Source organism: Bufo bufo, chromosome 3 (genome assembly GCF_905171765.1).
Source record: "Bufo bufo chromosome 3, aBufBuf1.1, whole genome shotgun sequence".
NCBI lineage: Eukaryota > Metazoa > Chordata > Amphibia > Anura > Bufonidae > Bufo > Bufo bufo.
This window is the reverse complement of record NC_053391.1, coordinates 596,900,898-596,917,547: the sequence shown is the minus strand read 5'-3', so window position 1 is coordinate 596,917,547 and position 16,650 is coordinate 596,900,898.

The following is a 16,650-nucleotide window of genomic DNA, read 5'->3' as shown; positions in this document are numbered from 1 at the left end:
AACAGTTCTGCGGGCAATGGGGGACCGAGTGCACCTTCGGAACCCCGTGACAGTACCCCCCCTTTTACGAGGGGCCACCGGACCCAAGACTTCAGGCGATGGCTTTTCAGGGTGTTCTAAATGAAATTTACGAACAAGTCTAGGAGCATGAACCTCCCTGGCAGGTACCCAAGATCTCTCTTCAGGTCCATACCTCTTCCAGTGAATCAGGTACTGCAAGAACTGGCGGAGGCGAGGCTTTTGATGGTACTACCGGTTCAAAATATTTTTTAAGCAGAGATTTATGGAACACATTATGAATGTGGAATGACTCAGGCAGCTCCAACATAAAAGATACCGGGTTAATCACTTCCGTGATCTTATATGGTCCAATAAAACGAGGAGCAAATTTTTTAGAAGTTACCTTGAGAGATAGATTCTTGGAGGACAACCATACTTTATCCCCAACCTGAAAGTTTACCCCCCTTGAACGTCTCCTATCGGCCTTGAACTTTTGAGAACATTGAGCCTTTTCTAGGTTCGATTGAACCCGGGCCCAAACTGTGCACAGTTCGGAGGAGAGTTTATCAGCTTCAGGGTTAGAGGAGGAGACGGACGACCCAGAATGAAAACGGGGATGAAAACCATGGTTACAAAAGAAAGGGGAGACCCCAGCAGAAGAATTGACACGGTTATTCAGAGCAAATTCAGCCAATGGAAGGAATTTGACCCATAATTGCTGGTCATCAGCAACATACAACCTCAGGAATTGTTCCACAGACTGATTAAAGCGTTCAGTCTGCCCATTACTCTCAGGATGGTAGGCGGAAGAAAAAGACAACGAAATTTTACATCTTTGACAGAAGGCTCTCCAGAATTTGGACACAAACTGCACACCCCTGTCCGAAACAATATTTTCCGGGATACCATGCAATCGAACAATTTCTTTCACAAAATTAGACGCCAGGGTTCTGGCATTCGGGAGTTTAGACAGGGGAATGAAATGGACCATCTTGCTAAACCTATCCACCACTACCCACACTACAGTCTTACCCTCCGCCAGCGGTAGGTCAGTTATAAAGTCCATCGAGATATGGGACCAGGGTCTACTGGGAATGGGTAGGGGTCGTAGGTTACCAGCAGGGCGAGTCCTAGGTGTCTTGGACCTGGCACAAACCTCACAGGCTGACACATAGGACTTGACATCCCTAGTTAGAGTGGGCCACCAATAAGATCTAGAAACCAGATCCTTAGTGCCCTCAACACCCGGATGTCCACAAAAGGCAGAATCGTGACACTCACCCAACAGCTGGAGACGAAATTGTACGGGAACAAACAACTTATCTGTTGGGGTGTATACCGGTGCCAGATGTTGTTCCGACCTAATGCGAGCCGAGATATCCTGGGTAAGAGCTGCTAAGAAGATTTTTGCTGGTAGGATGGATTCAGGTGGTACCTCAGTAGGTTGAAAAGCCTGGAAGCTCCGAGATAATGCGTCCGCCTTCACATTTTTACTTCCCGGCCTGAACGTGATGGAAAAATCAAAACGAGTAAAAAACAGAGCCCATCTGGCTTGACGGGGATTCAACCTCTTAGCAGACTCGAGAAACATAAGGTTTTTATGGTCAGTGACAACAGTTACACAATGCCTTGCCCCCTCCAGAAAATGCCTCCACTCCTCAAATGCCCATTTAATGGCCAGCAGCTCCCTATTCCCTATGTCGTAGTTTCTCTCCGTGGGAGAGAATTTCCTGGAGAAGAAGGCACATGGTCTCAGATTAGTGAGGCTAGCAGGACCTTGTGAAAGGACTGCTCCTGCGCCGTCCTCGGACGCATCCACCTCCACAATAAAAGGTTTCTCCTGATCAGGCTGGATCAGAATGGGAGCGCTACTGAATGCCTTTTTTAATCTTTCAAATGAAGAAATGGCCTCAGTAGACCAATTCTCCAAATCCGCCCCTTTCTTAGTAAGGTCGGTCAACGGTTTAGCAATTACGGAAAAATTCATAATAAATTTACGATAGTAATTGGCGAAACCTAAGAACCGTTGTAAGGCCTTTAAGGATGAAGGTCTTACCCATTCCTTAATTGCTAGTACCTTACCAGGATCCATCTTGAAGGCGTGAGGAGTCAGAACATGCCCTAGAAACAGAATCTCCTGCACACCAAAGACACATTTCTCTTGTTTAGCGGATAGCTGATTCTCCCTCAACACCTCTTATACTTGTCTAACATGAGACACATGGGATTCGAAGTCAGGAGAGAATATCAAAATGTCGTCAAGATAGACAATAACAAATTTACCTAAGAATTCCCTAAGAATGTCATTCATGAAGTTTTGGAACACAGCTGGGGCATTGCTGAGTCCAAAAGGCATCACCTGATATTCAAAGTGTCCTACCGGAGTATTGAACGCCGTCTTCCATTCGTCTCCCTCCTTGATTCGGATTAGATTGCATGCCCCTTTCAGGTCAATTTTGGAAAACCAGGTTGCCCCCAGGACCTGGTTAAATAAATCCGGAATCAATGGGAGGGAGTATCTATTCTGGACAGTGATTTTATTTAATCTCCGGTAATCGATACATGGCCTAAGACCACCATCTTTTTTCTTAACTAAGAAAAACCCTGCCCCCATAGGAGAGACAGAAGGTCTAATATGAGCTTTACCAAGGCTCTCCTTAATATAATCTTCCATGGCCTTGCGTTCGGGCATAGAAAGATTATAAATTCGTCCTTTAGGAAACTTGGCCCCCTCTACTAGCTCTATGGTACAATCATAAGGTCTATGGGGGGGTAGAACCTCTGGGGTTGGTGATGAGAATACATCAGAATATTCTCTAACAACAGAGGGTAAAGTATCAGACTTTACTGAGACCCCAGCCTGTACCACGGACAGGCACGAGTCACACTTAGGCCCCCATCTCACCAACTCCCCATTGGACCAATCTATAGTGGGGTTATGTAGTCGGAGCCAAGGCAACCCTAGTACCACCTCAGCAGGTAGGTTCTCCAGGACTAGAAGCGAACATCTCTCTGAGTGGCACACACCCACGGTTAGAGAAATCTCTGAGGTACATAAGCTCACCGTACCACCAATAAGAGGAGTAACATCAATAGCCATGACATGGATAGGAGTTGGTAAGGCAAACATAGGAATACCCAATCTAACAGCATACTCAGAGTCAATAAAGCTAGCCGCTGAGCCAGAATCAATAAAGGCCTTACCCGCCCATTTATCTACTCCCAGAGAAATCGTAATGGGTACCGAAAGCTTACATTTAGAAAATTCAGGGTGTACCTGGTGTTTATGTTGCCTTGCCTTAAGAGACTTGACAGAGAGGACCTTCTTAGGACACTGGTTGATCCAATGGTCAGAATCTCCACAGTAAAAGCATTCCCCACGTCTGCGGCGAAGATTCCCTCGGGTCATGCCAACCTGCATGGGTTCCTCGGTGGAGACCTCAGCATTGTCTCTGGGATAGGCCTCTGGCTGGACCACCATCTGTGAAGAGAACTGTTGTTCCTGTCATCTCTCTCTAACCCGTCGGTCAAGTCGGACAACAAGGGTCATCATCTCCTCTAAGGTCTCTGGAAGTTCATAACTGACCAGAAGATCCTTTAATTTATCAGACAGACCTGACCTGAACTGACTCTTCAGGGCTGGTTCGTTCCATCCTGAGAGGACACACCACCTTCTGAATTGGGTGCAATAATCCTCCGCTGGTAAATTGCCCTGAACCAGTGCCTTTAGAGCCGTCTCGGCTACTAGAGCCCTGTCTGGTTCATCATAGAGGGTACCTAGGGCCTGAAAGAACCCCTCCACAGAATATAAACAACTGGCGCCAGCAGGTAAAGAGAACGCCCAGTCCTGGGGATCACCCTGTAATCGGGAAATGATAATGCCCACACGTTGACTCTCGGGGCCAGAGGACACGGGGCGCAAACGGAAGTAAAGTTTACAACTCTCCTTAAAAGAGAGAAACTTCTTCCGGTCTCCAGAAAAAGTTTCTGGGAGCTTAATCTGGGGCTCAAAATAAGGACTGGAGGCCTGAGGAGTGGAAGAGCTTTGCCCTAACTCAAAAGAGCTGAGTTTTTCCCCTAACTCCTGCACCATCTGCGTCAGATTAGAGACATAGTCAGTCAGGGTCACCAGAGGATTCATAATACAGTGGTTATTGGGCCTGTTAATCTGTAACGGTCGCGTACACACACACACAGGGGGAAGGGAAGTGACCACTGCGCTCCACCCTTACCCCTGGCCCTGCCTACTTGCCTCGCGAGTCCTAATGACAGGGGACAACTGGACGGCAATCCCTAACTTGGAGTAAGTGCAGGAATGACAGACAGACAAACAACAGGACGTGAACGGACCGAGTCAATACCAGGAAAGCTGCAAAGTACAAATGGAGCAAGCAGAGAATTGTCAGGAGAAGCCGGGGTCATAAATACCAGGAGAGCAGAGAAGTACAAGAGGAGTCCTAAGAGAGTAGTCCGGTGGGAGCTGAGGTCACAATACCAGGACGGATGCGCAGTACAGGAGGATCAGGCAAAAGGATGGTCAAGGAACAGGATCAGGTAAGTATTCAGCAGTCCAACAAATACCAGGAACCTAGAAATTAACAGGCAACCTGTAGCCAGCAGGCTGCCTGTATTTATAGTGGGGAGTGAGGGTCATGTGACGTGGCCAGCGTCACATGACCGACAGACCAACCAGTCGAGCACCGAGTGATCAGCTCGGCGCTCAAGGCAGACTTAGGAGCAAGGAGCCACCCAGCTAGTAAAGCCGCCCTGGGAATGAGGTCAAAGAACCTCATTCCAAAAGCTAAGCAACAGTTCTGCGGGCAATGGGGGACCGAGTGCACCTTCGGAACCCCGTGACACCCGGGCGCTCCAGAGTGACGTCAGGGTGCCCCAAGCGCATGGATCATGTGATCGCATTGGACACGTCATCCATGCGCATGGGGCGCTCTGACGTCATTCTGGAGCGCCCCAGGAGCCGCACGGACTGTAAGTATACCGCTCCCCCGCTCCCCGCTCCTACTATGGCAACCAGGACTTTAATAGCGTCCTGGCTGCCATAGTAACACTGAAAGCATTTTGAAGACGGTTCCGTCTTCAAATGCTTTCAGTACACTTGCGTTTTTCCGGATCCGGAGTGTAATTCCGGCAAGTGGAGTACATGCCGGATCCGGACAACGCAAGTGTGAAAGAGCCCTAAAAGAGGAGAGAATATTTAAAAGAACAAAAACTGCTACAAGAGGACATAGTTTTAAATTAGAGGGGCAAAGGTTTAAAAGTAATATCAGGAAGTATTACTTTACTGAGAGAGTAGTGGATGCATGGAATAGCCTTCCTGCAGAATTGGTATCTGCAAATACAGTGAAGGAGTTTAAGCATGCATGGGATAGGCATAAGGCCATCCTTCATATAAGATAGGGCAAGGGGCTATCCATAGTATTCTTTATATTGGGCAGACTAGATAGGCCAAATGGTTCTTATCTGCCGACACATTCTATGTTTCTATGTTTCTACTAAAGCAGCCTATCAAGTAAACAAGGTGGAGTTCCATCGCGTCAGGCAGTCACAAATCAGATGTCTGACGGGCAGGTTGTGTCGCCGCTGAATGTCAGCAAGGCGAGCCATGGCCGTGTAAGATCTTCTGAAAGAGATTTTCCTGGCCTGCCGCAAGACGTCCTGGACCCCGGGGTATTTGGCAACAAATCGCTGCACGACTAAGTTTAGGACGTGTGCCATGCAAGGCACGTGTGTCATTTTGCCCTGTTTCAGCCTGCTCAGAAGATTGGCACCGTTTTCGCACACCACTTTACCAACTGTCAAATTGAGCGGGGTTAGCCACTGATCTGCCTGTGAACGCAAAGCTAAAAGGAGAGCAGGACCGGTGTGGCTCTTGGCTTCCAGGCACAACAGACGCAGTACAGCATGGCAACGTCTCACCTAAGACGTCGAATCGGTCTGGAGATCTTGGGGGGCGCAGCGGAAGAGACGTTAGCATTGAAAAAGGAGGAGTCAGCCGAGGAGGAGAGGGAGGATGGAGTAGGAGGAGGAGAAGAAGAGGCAGGCCTGCATGCAATCCGTGGCGGTAACACCAAATCTACACGGGTGCCACGGGTTGCATGCTTGGCGGCCATCAGAAGGTTCACCAGTGGGCAGTAAAAGTTATGTACCTTCCCTGCCCGTGTTTGCTAGACCACGTGTCTGTGGTCAGATGTATCTTGGCACCGACACTGTGTGCCAGAAATATATTCACTTGCTGCTGAACGTGGCCATATAGCTCTGGGATGCCCTTCTGGGAGAAATATTTCCTTCCTGGGACCTTCCATTGCGGTGTTCCAATGGCCACAAATTTTCTAAAGGCCTCCGAGTCCACCAATTTATATGGCAGTAGTTGGTGGGCTAGCAGTTCCGACAAGCCAGCGGTCAGCCGTTGGGCAAGAGGGTTATCCGGCGTCATCATCTTTTCATGCTCGAACATTTGGGCCACGGAAGCCTGCCTTTTGCTAGATAAACGCAAGGACGGCACGGTGGAAGGTGGAGTGGAGGACATTTGGGAGGAGAGAGGAGAAGGAGAAGAGGCTGGACGGTGAGCGCCTGGAGTGTGTCTTTGTGGGTTCTGACGGCGTTGCTCCCACTGGGCTCGGTGATGGGAGGCCAGGTGCTTTCTTAAGGCAGTCATCCCTAGGTGAGTGTTTGGCTTACCGCGACTTATGCGTTGACAGCACAGGCTGCAGATGGCAACACTATTGTCATGTTAAAAAAAAGCCCACACTGTGGAGCCATGTGCCGGCGTCCTGGGAGCGCCAGATGTGACCGTGCATGGTAGATGGCTCGCTCCTGATACATTTGCAGTCTGCTTTTTGCCTCCTGTGCAATGTAAGTTCTGCCTGCTTCTCCTCCCTATCTGCTGCTCCGTCTCTCCCTCTGAACTCCCCTCCTCTTCCTCTCTTGTGGGCACCCACGTGACGTCCATTGACACGTCATCATTGACGTCACCTTCCTCACCACTAACATTAGATATCTCAGAGTAGGCAGCAACAGCGGGGACCAATCTCCTTGGGCTGATCTGGGTACGGTCATCAGACTGCTGAGTGGCGGCCGTTGCTACCTCCTCTTGCTGATCTGATGCCAAGAATGGATGCGCATCGGAAATGTCTTGTAATGGATCAGAAAATAATTCCTGTGACTCGAGTGGAGGGGATGTGGTGGTGGTGGTGTTGGCGGTAGTGTCTTCGAGGGGGTGCACACAGCAGAGAGTGAAGAGGGTGCAGATAAAGAGGATGAGGAGGGTGCAGAAGCGGAAGGCGGAGTGAGTCACTCAACCAAGTCTGATGCGTCCTTTGACGTAATCGCACGCACCTTTGGCCACTTCCCACTTAGGCTCTGGCCTGGTGCTCCTGCCCGACCCCTACCACCCCTGCGGAAGGGCCTGCCTCTTCCTCTGCCTGTCATTTTTTAAATGACCCTGTGACAAAAGTCTCTATAGAAGCGCAGTATTTGTGGAAGAAGGTATATAATACCCCTCTTCAATCAGCTGTTTTGGGGGGCGACTGGCATATCACACCAGTTATAATAATTTTTTCCAGTACTGTTTGTCACTGTGTGTAGCAGAGGGAACTCAGCAAAACAGCAAACAAATGCTGAAGTACCCAAATGCACTATAAAGAAAGTATATTGGTATATAACACCCCGCTTCAATCAGTCGTTTTGGGAGGCGATTGGTATCTCACAACAGTTATAATAATTTTTTCCAGTACCGTTTGTCACTGTGTGTAGCAGAGGGAATGCAGCAAAACAGCAAATAAATGCTGCAGTACACAAATACACTATAAAGAAAGTATCTTGGTATATACAGATGGAGCAGAGTTAGCACTCCAGCTCTTAACTCAAATTTCTTAACTCATCGAGTTATCTTGAGACAAAAGCCATTGAAAAGCAATTGAAGGGGTTTGCTTCGATTAGATAACACAACTCAGAAATCTCAGAAAACAGGAGTGTTAACTCTACTCCATCCGTAACACCCCGCTTCAATCATTCGTTTTGGGGGGCGACCGGTATATCACACCAGTTATAATTATTTTTTGTAATTGCGTTTGTCACTCTGTGCAGCTGCAGTATCGCTGCAGAACCTCTCATCAGTCACCACCACTGCTGCACAATACAAATCCAAAATAATATGCTTTCTATGATAGAAAGTATATTATAAGTGTATTACACCCCTCTGTACTGCACACCTATCAATAGCACACCTATACCAGTCCTTAAAAGGACTTTTGTGGCCCTATTAGCTAGTGATTTGTGTCCCTAACAGTCTGTCCCTGCTCCACAAAGCAACCTCTCCCTACACTGACAAAAGACAGAATGTAAAATGGCAGCCAGATCAGGTCTATTTATAAGGTAGGGGGTATGTCCATGTGCTGAAACTTTTCAATTGGCTGTCCTGTACCACCTGATGGATGTGTCATGGGTCAAAGTTCTTCACAATGTAAAAGAATATGGCGGGCGCGAATATTGCCATATGTTTGCATGTTCGGCAAATCTCCAACAAGCGAAGTTCTCCACGAACCGACTGCCGGGCGAATCGCAAGGCCATCTCTACACCCAGGGCTATGAGGATCTCCTGCCTGGTGGTGGCTGTGGTTCCCTTAAAGTTATATGAGCTTTGAGCAGGAGCACAGGGGCCAAACTTGAGTATGGAGACCAATGACCAGGCCAGCTTGGTTTTAGTAAAATAAAACCTCTCTTTTACTGAATAGAGGATGGGTATCACAGTTCAGAAACATACAGTAGCACAGCTCTCAAGCATATCATAGAATAAACCTTTCCCAGTGGACAGGGGGTGACTATTTGGATGGTTCTTCCTCACTCTCTTTTTATAGATACTAGCAATCTTCTCAAATGACCAAAGGCATGCTGTCTCTCTCTATGTTTTACTTCAATGCCCAACTGCAGGGTGCAGTCCTAGATCGGATGGCCAGTCTATCAAAGAAGTGAATGGGCACTCTTATAACTGGACCACAGATTTAGTAAAATAACACTGTCTTTATTTAATAATAGGATATTAATATGCTGTAGATATAAATAAATATATATAGCATGCAAATCCGGATCAGAATAATATATGGATAGCCCTAAGTAAAAATACAGGCCTGTAAATACACAATAATTACATAATAAAATACAATACAGTGAGTGCTGTTTCACTAATACGGCTACTGAGAATACAATCAATTGCAATCCTGATTGTTGCGGATAAACTAACTTCTGGAGTCCTGATATCACAGCCAGATGCAGATAGGCCGGGTCTGTCCGGTCCACGGATTAGAAAAATTGGATCGACACTCCTATTGCAATACACTAATATAGGGCAGTGACTGAATATAAGTGAATCCCTGTGAGAGAAGAAATCAAAATCCAAATGTGCTAGTAAGAAATCACTAATATTAAATCAATTCAAAAGTCCATCCATATATTCATGTGCTGAAACAATTGTGCAACCGATTCCAATAGTACAAAATATAACGTGTCACTGTGCTCAAAACTGTTACGATATGCAGTCACAATGTTAAATCGTGTGTTGCCCTTAGTATGAAGGGACTCGGCAGTATTAGTATAGAGACTGTATCTCACTAGTGGCCGTTTTCCTGGAAGTGAGACTTTTGCTAAAGTGTTGCAATCCAAACAGTTTAGATTCAACAGCATGGCTTAGGCCTCTTTCACACTTGCGTTGTCCGGATCCGGCGTGTACTCCACTTGCCGGAATTACACTCCGGATCCGGAAAAACGCAAGTGTACTGAAAGCATTTGAAGACGGAACCGTCTTCCAAATGCGTTCAGTGTTACTATGGCACCCAGGACGCTATTAAAGTCCTGGTTGCCATAGTAGGAGCGGGGAGCGGGGGAGCGGTATACTTACAGTCCGTGCGGCTCCCGGGGCGCTCCAGAATGACGTCAGAGCGCCCCATGCGCATGGATGACGTGATCCATGCGATCACATGATCCATGTGCTTGGGGCGCCCTGACGTCACTCTGGAGCGCCCGGGGAGCCGCACGGACGGTAAGTATACTGCTCCCCGCTACACTTTACCATGGCTGCCAGGACTTTAGCGTCCCGGCAGCCATGGTAACCACTCTGAAAAAGCTAAATGTCGGCTCCGGCAATGCGCCGAAACGACGTTTAGCTTAAGGCCGGATCCGGATCAATGCCTTTCAATGGGCATTAATTCCGGATCCGGCCTTGCGGCAAGTGTTCAGGATTTTTGGCCGGAGCAAAAAGCGCAGCATGCTGCGGTATTTTCTCCGGCCAAAAAACGTTCAGTTCCGGAACTGAAGACATCCTGAACGGATTTCTCTCCATTCAGAATGCATTAGGATAATCCTGATCAGGATTCTTCCGGCATAGAGCCCCGACGACGGAACTCTATGCCGGAAGACAAGAACGCAAGTGTGAAAGAGCCCTAAAGCACAGTTTTCTGGCAATGATATCAGAATGTTCAGCGGTATTTGGATGCCATAGGGTAATTTAGTACTCACGCACAATCCGGGTGTTCAGTCCACGGCGTCCCACGTGGCGTGAGTTTCCTCTTGGAGGCAAATTTCAGTAATGCCTTACTGCTGTGTATAGATTCTGTGCGGTCCGTTCTGGTTATTACACAGGTCCGGCTGAAGGTAAGAGATCTGTCTCTGTCTATCCCACCGCAAGTTCACAGTCCAATCCTCTATTTGTAGTGGGCGTTTCTCATACCTCCTGCAGCACTCGTACAGGTGATTAGATTTCACCAGCTCCCTGGTATTACCCGTAGATTGCCAGACTGTGGCCAAAAAGGCTGCGGCTCCTTTTACATGAAAGCGCTTTCTCCAAACAACGGCTGGTATAAAACTGTTGTTATTTCAATTTTGCCGGTTATTGCCAGATCCAGGTTTCTAATTCTTCCACGCCAGACGCGTTTTGAAGGCTATCCTGCCTTCTTCCTCAGTGGCTTTGTTAGATCTGACTGGCTGACCGGCTTTTATTCCTTTGGCTCCCACAAGGGCTCCATAGTAGATCCGGGATGGATCTAGTGGATCTGGTGTTGTTAAATATATTCCTCCTCGCATTGCGGTTCCAATGCGTTTCCTCTGCGATTTTTTGTGGATTGATGCGTTTTTTATTCCACAAAGACTTTAGCTCATAAGAAACACTTTCTATAAGTTATTTTCATTGTAGCTGATTGCGTTCCCACACTGTATAAACAATTATATTGAATAAATTCAATAAATCAACGATTAATATAAAAGTAGTACAACCTCTTAAAAAATGTATAAATATATGAATATGGAGTATATATGCAGCATTGTAGGCCATATATCCCACTCCTGCGCTGTTGCGTTTACTTTGTGTTTTTTTTGTGGTCGATTCGTTTTCTAGTCCAGACCATCCCTCACTTGTATGTATTGGTATCTATGGACCGTTTTACATAAAACTGATTTCTTTAATAGATTATGAACAATCCTATCCAGTCGATCCCTTATATATCCTATTTGTTAAAAAGTATATTCAAAATATTTTAAAAAATAATTAAAAAAATACTAGGACAATACAAATATATGGATGTAAAATCAAAGATATCTCCAACTATCATATTAATAGTGGTGGGTAGTTTTTAGCCAGAAATTGTTTCTTCATACCAATAGCTTCCTCTTCAAATTTTTCTCGGTTTGTACAATTCCTCTTGATCCTGCGGAACTGTCCCATGGGTATGTTCAGCAGCCAAGAGGGTAGATGGCAGCTGGAGAAGAGGGTAAAGCTATTTTTAGCCACCTTTTTCTGGTAAGTAGTGCATGCATAATGGTCTGATTGGGTGGTAATGAGTATGTCCAGAAACTCTGTATGATCTTGGTTGATATTAGAGGAGAAATTAAGATTATATATATTATTGTTGATTTCTTCTAGGAAGGTGTGTAGACGTGTTTCACCTCCCTGCCAAATAAAGATTACATCGTCGATGTAGCGCTGCCAGAGCACCAGATCCGACCCCAGCCTGGGATTGATGGTCTCCTGTTCCCATTGAGCCATAAAGAGGTTGGCATAGCTGGGGGCGAATCTGGTGCCCATGGCAGTGCCTCGAGTCTGGAGGTAATAGGCCCCCTCAAAGAAAAAATAGTTGTGTGTTAGTATATAACACCTTGTGTGTTAGTATATAACACCTTCTGCCAAGAATAAAATTTGCTTATCCTTTAGATTTCCGTGGTTTTTGAGTTGTGATCTCATGTTATTTATACCCTGTTCGTAAAAGATGACGGTATAGAGAGATTGTACATCCAAAGTCCCTATCAGCCAGTGTGGCTCCACCTTCAAATTTTCCAAAGTTTGGACAATTTGTGTGGTGTCTTTGATATAGGCTTGGATGTTCTTAACCGTTGGTTGGATTAATTGGTCTATATATTGGGACAAGTTGGATGTCAAGGACTCTATGCCTGAAATTATCGGGCGACCTGGTGGATCAATCATGTTTTTGTGTATCTTTGGCAGGCAGTAAAACACAGGTAGCCTCTGCTGGGTCCCTAAAATAAAATCTGATTCCTGTTTAGTTAATAGCCCACTCTCAAGGCCATTCTCACAATATTGGGTCAATATCTCAGAAAATTCTTCTGTGGGGTCTTTTGTAAGTCTCCTATATGTCGTTTTATCTGCGAATTGTTTCAGACACTCCGCATTATACTTAGCTGTTTCTAGGAGAACAATTGCTCCTTCTTTATCCGCATGGCGGATAGTGAGATTATTGTACGTTTGTAATTCTGTAATTGCGCGTATCTCTTATGTGGTTAAATTATTTCTCCTCATGTGTTTCTCATGTATTTTTCTCAATTCGGTCTCTATATTCCTTTGGAAGGTGGCTATCTCTGCGCTAATTTCCTGTCTAGGAAATTTTTTTGACCTCGGTTTTAGTTTTGTATGTGTGACCTCTGCATCCCTATATTCATGTGAGTTCATTATGACAGTTTTTTTTTTAAAAAGACACACTGCAAAAAAACTGGTTGAATAAAAGTAACTTTAAGTCAAAATTTGAAAGGGGTTTGAATAATTATGGGCAGCACTGTAGGTGCATAAAATAAAAAAATATGTAAGATTCTGATGTCTTCAACATTTTCCACAAGATCCTCAACCAGTCTCCCGATGTAACATTACCAGCAAAAAATAGGAGCGTGACACATGCAAATGTGCACAAGTGTTATTACATTGGAGTCGGGACGTAATTTTTTCCCCTAAAGTGGGGAAAATTGGCTTTTATCTCACAGTTTTTTTTTGGCTTCCTCTGGATCAACTTGCAGGGTAACAGGCTGAAATGGATGGACAAATGTCTTTTTGCAGCCTTATAAACTATGCTACTATGAGTAGAAAATCCTTTATTAAGGTCACACACATATTAAAACCAATATGAAAAGATACAAAACAGGTACCAAAAGAACAAGAAAAATCAGACCATTATAAGCTGATCCCTCTCATTTGCAAGCTACAGATGCCATGAAGTGGTGTGCAAGTATCAGCAACAGGGGCACAATATAACAGCCCGACAAATAATTATGACCATAAATAGCTGGATATAATTGAAAGTGAAATCTAAACAACACATGAATTACCAGGAGTGCTGGATTGCAGGGTGGTCGTACCCCTGAATACGAGCAATGTATAATGCGAATGAAAAATGAATGAAGCCAGCATAGGAGGAAATATGGACAATCAGAATACATTAGGAAGTTCCCTGTACAAATTTTCTCTATATGATTAATGCCATATGCTGAAGTGAGGCAACCCCTTAAAACATTTGACAAAACGTGATGTCAGCAGCCCCTAAACTGCATCAAAAACTGCATCTGTGATTCCGACCTAAAATGCGTTAGTACATAAAGTAAAATAGAAACATAGAAACATAGAATCTGTCGGCAGATAACAAACCATTTGGCCCATCTAGTCTGCCCAATATACTGAATACTATGAATAGCCCTTGGCCCTATCTTATATGAAGGATGGCCTTATGCCTATCCCATGCATGCTTAAACTCCTTCACTGTATTTGCAGCTACCACTTCTGCAGGAAGGCTATTCCATGCATCCACTACTCTCTCAATTACATTAGTATTTAGTAAAAATCCATATTTCATAAGGTTAGATCTAGTTTGTCTCTGCACTGCGTAATGCATTTCACAAGCAAACTTTACTTTATAAGTACATTTCCTGCTCGAGGTACTATTAGGAATCTCTTGGGAGCCAAGAAGCTGATTCAGATGAACAGACCAGTCAAGGCCAGCCACACATACAGCAGAAATACTACTGCGTGAAACACCTGGCTTTGCGCTGGAAATGACCAAGGTGCTGAATTTCTATATGCAAAACTGTACAAAATCCAGACTGACTGTCTGCAGAGATAAAACATCGCCGACACAAGTGAACCGACACAAATGGATCCTTAACCACAGAGTTGCCTTATACATATTTAATGCTGCATTGCTGGCTCTGTCAGCACGTCTATACCCTGCCCACGTCCATTATAGCTCACATCATGACAGTATGATCATACAAGACACTTGGTAATTGTTGCTCAGAATGCAGAAGAAGTGGTTATATGCCTGACGTCTGGTGGTTTATTGTAATTTTCTTTATAGAACTAGAAGATTACATGACTGAAAGAAGACCTGTCACCACTCCTGCCTTGTCTGTTTAAGTAAATGCTTGTATTCCCAACAATATAACAATTCTGGGGCATATTTTCTTCTAGCTCTGTTTTGCACTGCTCCTCTGATATTACTATGGTGTTGGGCACCCGGGGCAGGTCCTTTCTCTTGCACCCCCCCCCCCCAATACTTAAAAAAAAATGGTACCGCCTTACAGTAGTATTGCCCTCATTATACAACCTTCATAGTATTTATGCCCTCACTGTTCAACTTTCACAGTAGTTATGCCCACATTGTGCCCCCTTAATAGTAGTAATGCCCTCTGTGCCCCCTTGTGGTAGTATTGCCCTCTGTGCCCTTTTGTGGTAGTATTGCCCTCTGTGCCCCTTTGTAGTAGAAATGCCTATTGTGCCCCCTTCACAGTAGCAAAGCCCTCTGTGCCCCCTCTGTGTTAAAACCCCCCCACAGTAACTACTAGTGTTGAGCGCGAATATTCGAATTGCGAATTTTTTTCTCGAATATCGCAATTTCGAGATTTCGCGAATATTTAGAATATCGTTCTATATATTCGCGAAATAGAATATTCGTTTTTTTTTTTTTTTTTTTTTTTTTTTTTTTTTTTCTTTCCCACTTCCCTAAAGTTGTTCTTACCTGTCCTTTGGATTCCTGGCTTCCTGGCTGCTCCAGTCAGTGGCGTTTTCAACTTACTGCTATATTCCATATTAGCTAAATTACAATCTAATCTATATGTGTATTTTACGAAATTTCGCAATAGTCGCAATTGCGATGCGAGTAATATAACACGAAATATTCGCATGAAGATTTCAACTTAGCACTGCTATACTCCATATTCTAGCCTAATATGGAATATAGCTGTGCTAAGTTAGCACTGCTATATTCCATATTAGGCTAGAATATGGAGTATAGCTGTGCTAAGTTGAAATCTTCATGCGAATATTTCGTGTTATATTAGTCGCATCGCAATTTCGACTTTTTCAAATGTTCTTAATATTGCTCTAACTTCGTCTTTTAGAAATTTCGTAATATTGCTCTAACTTCGTCTCTTAGAATATTACGAATATTCTAAAAGACGAAGTTAGAGCAATATTACGAAATTTCGTAAAATACACATATAGATTGTAATTTAGCTAATATAGTGCTATAATCCCTTTTTTTTCCTGTAATTTTTTTTGCCTCTTCTGAACTTAAGTTTTGTAAAATATGTACACTATTAAAAATTATTACTATAGCAGTATATTAGCTTAAATACAATCTATGTGTATTTTACGAAATTTCGTAATATTGCTCTAACTTCATCTTTTAGAATATTACGAATATTCTAAAAGACGAAGTTAGAGCAATATTAAGAACATTTGCAAAAGTCGAAATTGCGATGCGAGTAATATAACACGAAATAGTCGCATGAAGATTTCAACTTAGCACAGCTATATTCCATATTCTAGCCTAATATGGAATATAGCAGTGCTAACTTAACACAGCTATATTCCATATTAGGCTAGAATATGGAATATAGCAGTGCTAAGTTTAAATCTTCATGCGACTATTTCGTGTTATATTACTCGCATCGCAATTTCGACTTTTGCAAATGTTCTTAATATTGCTCTAACTTCGTCTTTTAGAATATTCGTAATATTCTAAGAGACGAAGTTAGAGCAATATTACGAAATTTCGTAATATACACATATTAGCCTAGCCATAGTCATTAGCATAGGAACGTTGCCTTATACTATCAAGATAAATTTTCGCAATATGCGAAAAATAATTTCGCGATAATTGGAATAATTGCGAATATTCGATTTCGACGAATATAACACGAATATTCATGCGAATATTCGCGAAATATCGCGAAACCGAATATGGCACCTCCCGCTCATCACTAGTAACTACTTTCCCATGCTGCTGGCTCCTCCCACACAGGCCGGCAGTGCAATCTGTGTCTACAGGCTGGATGGTGGAGCAGGCAGCAGAAGGCTTCCTGCTTCAC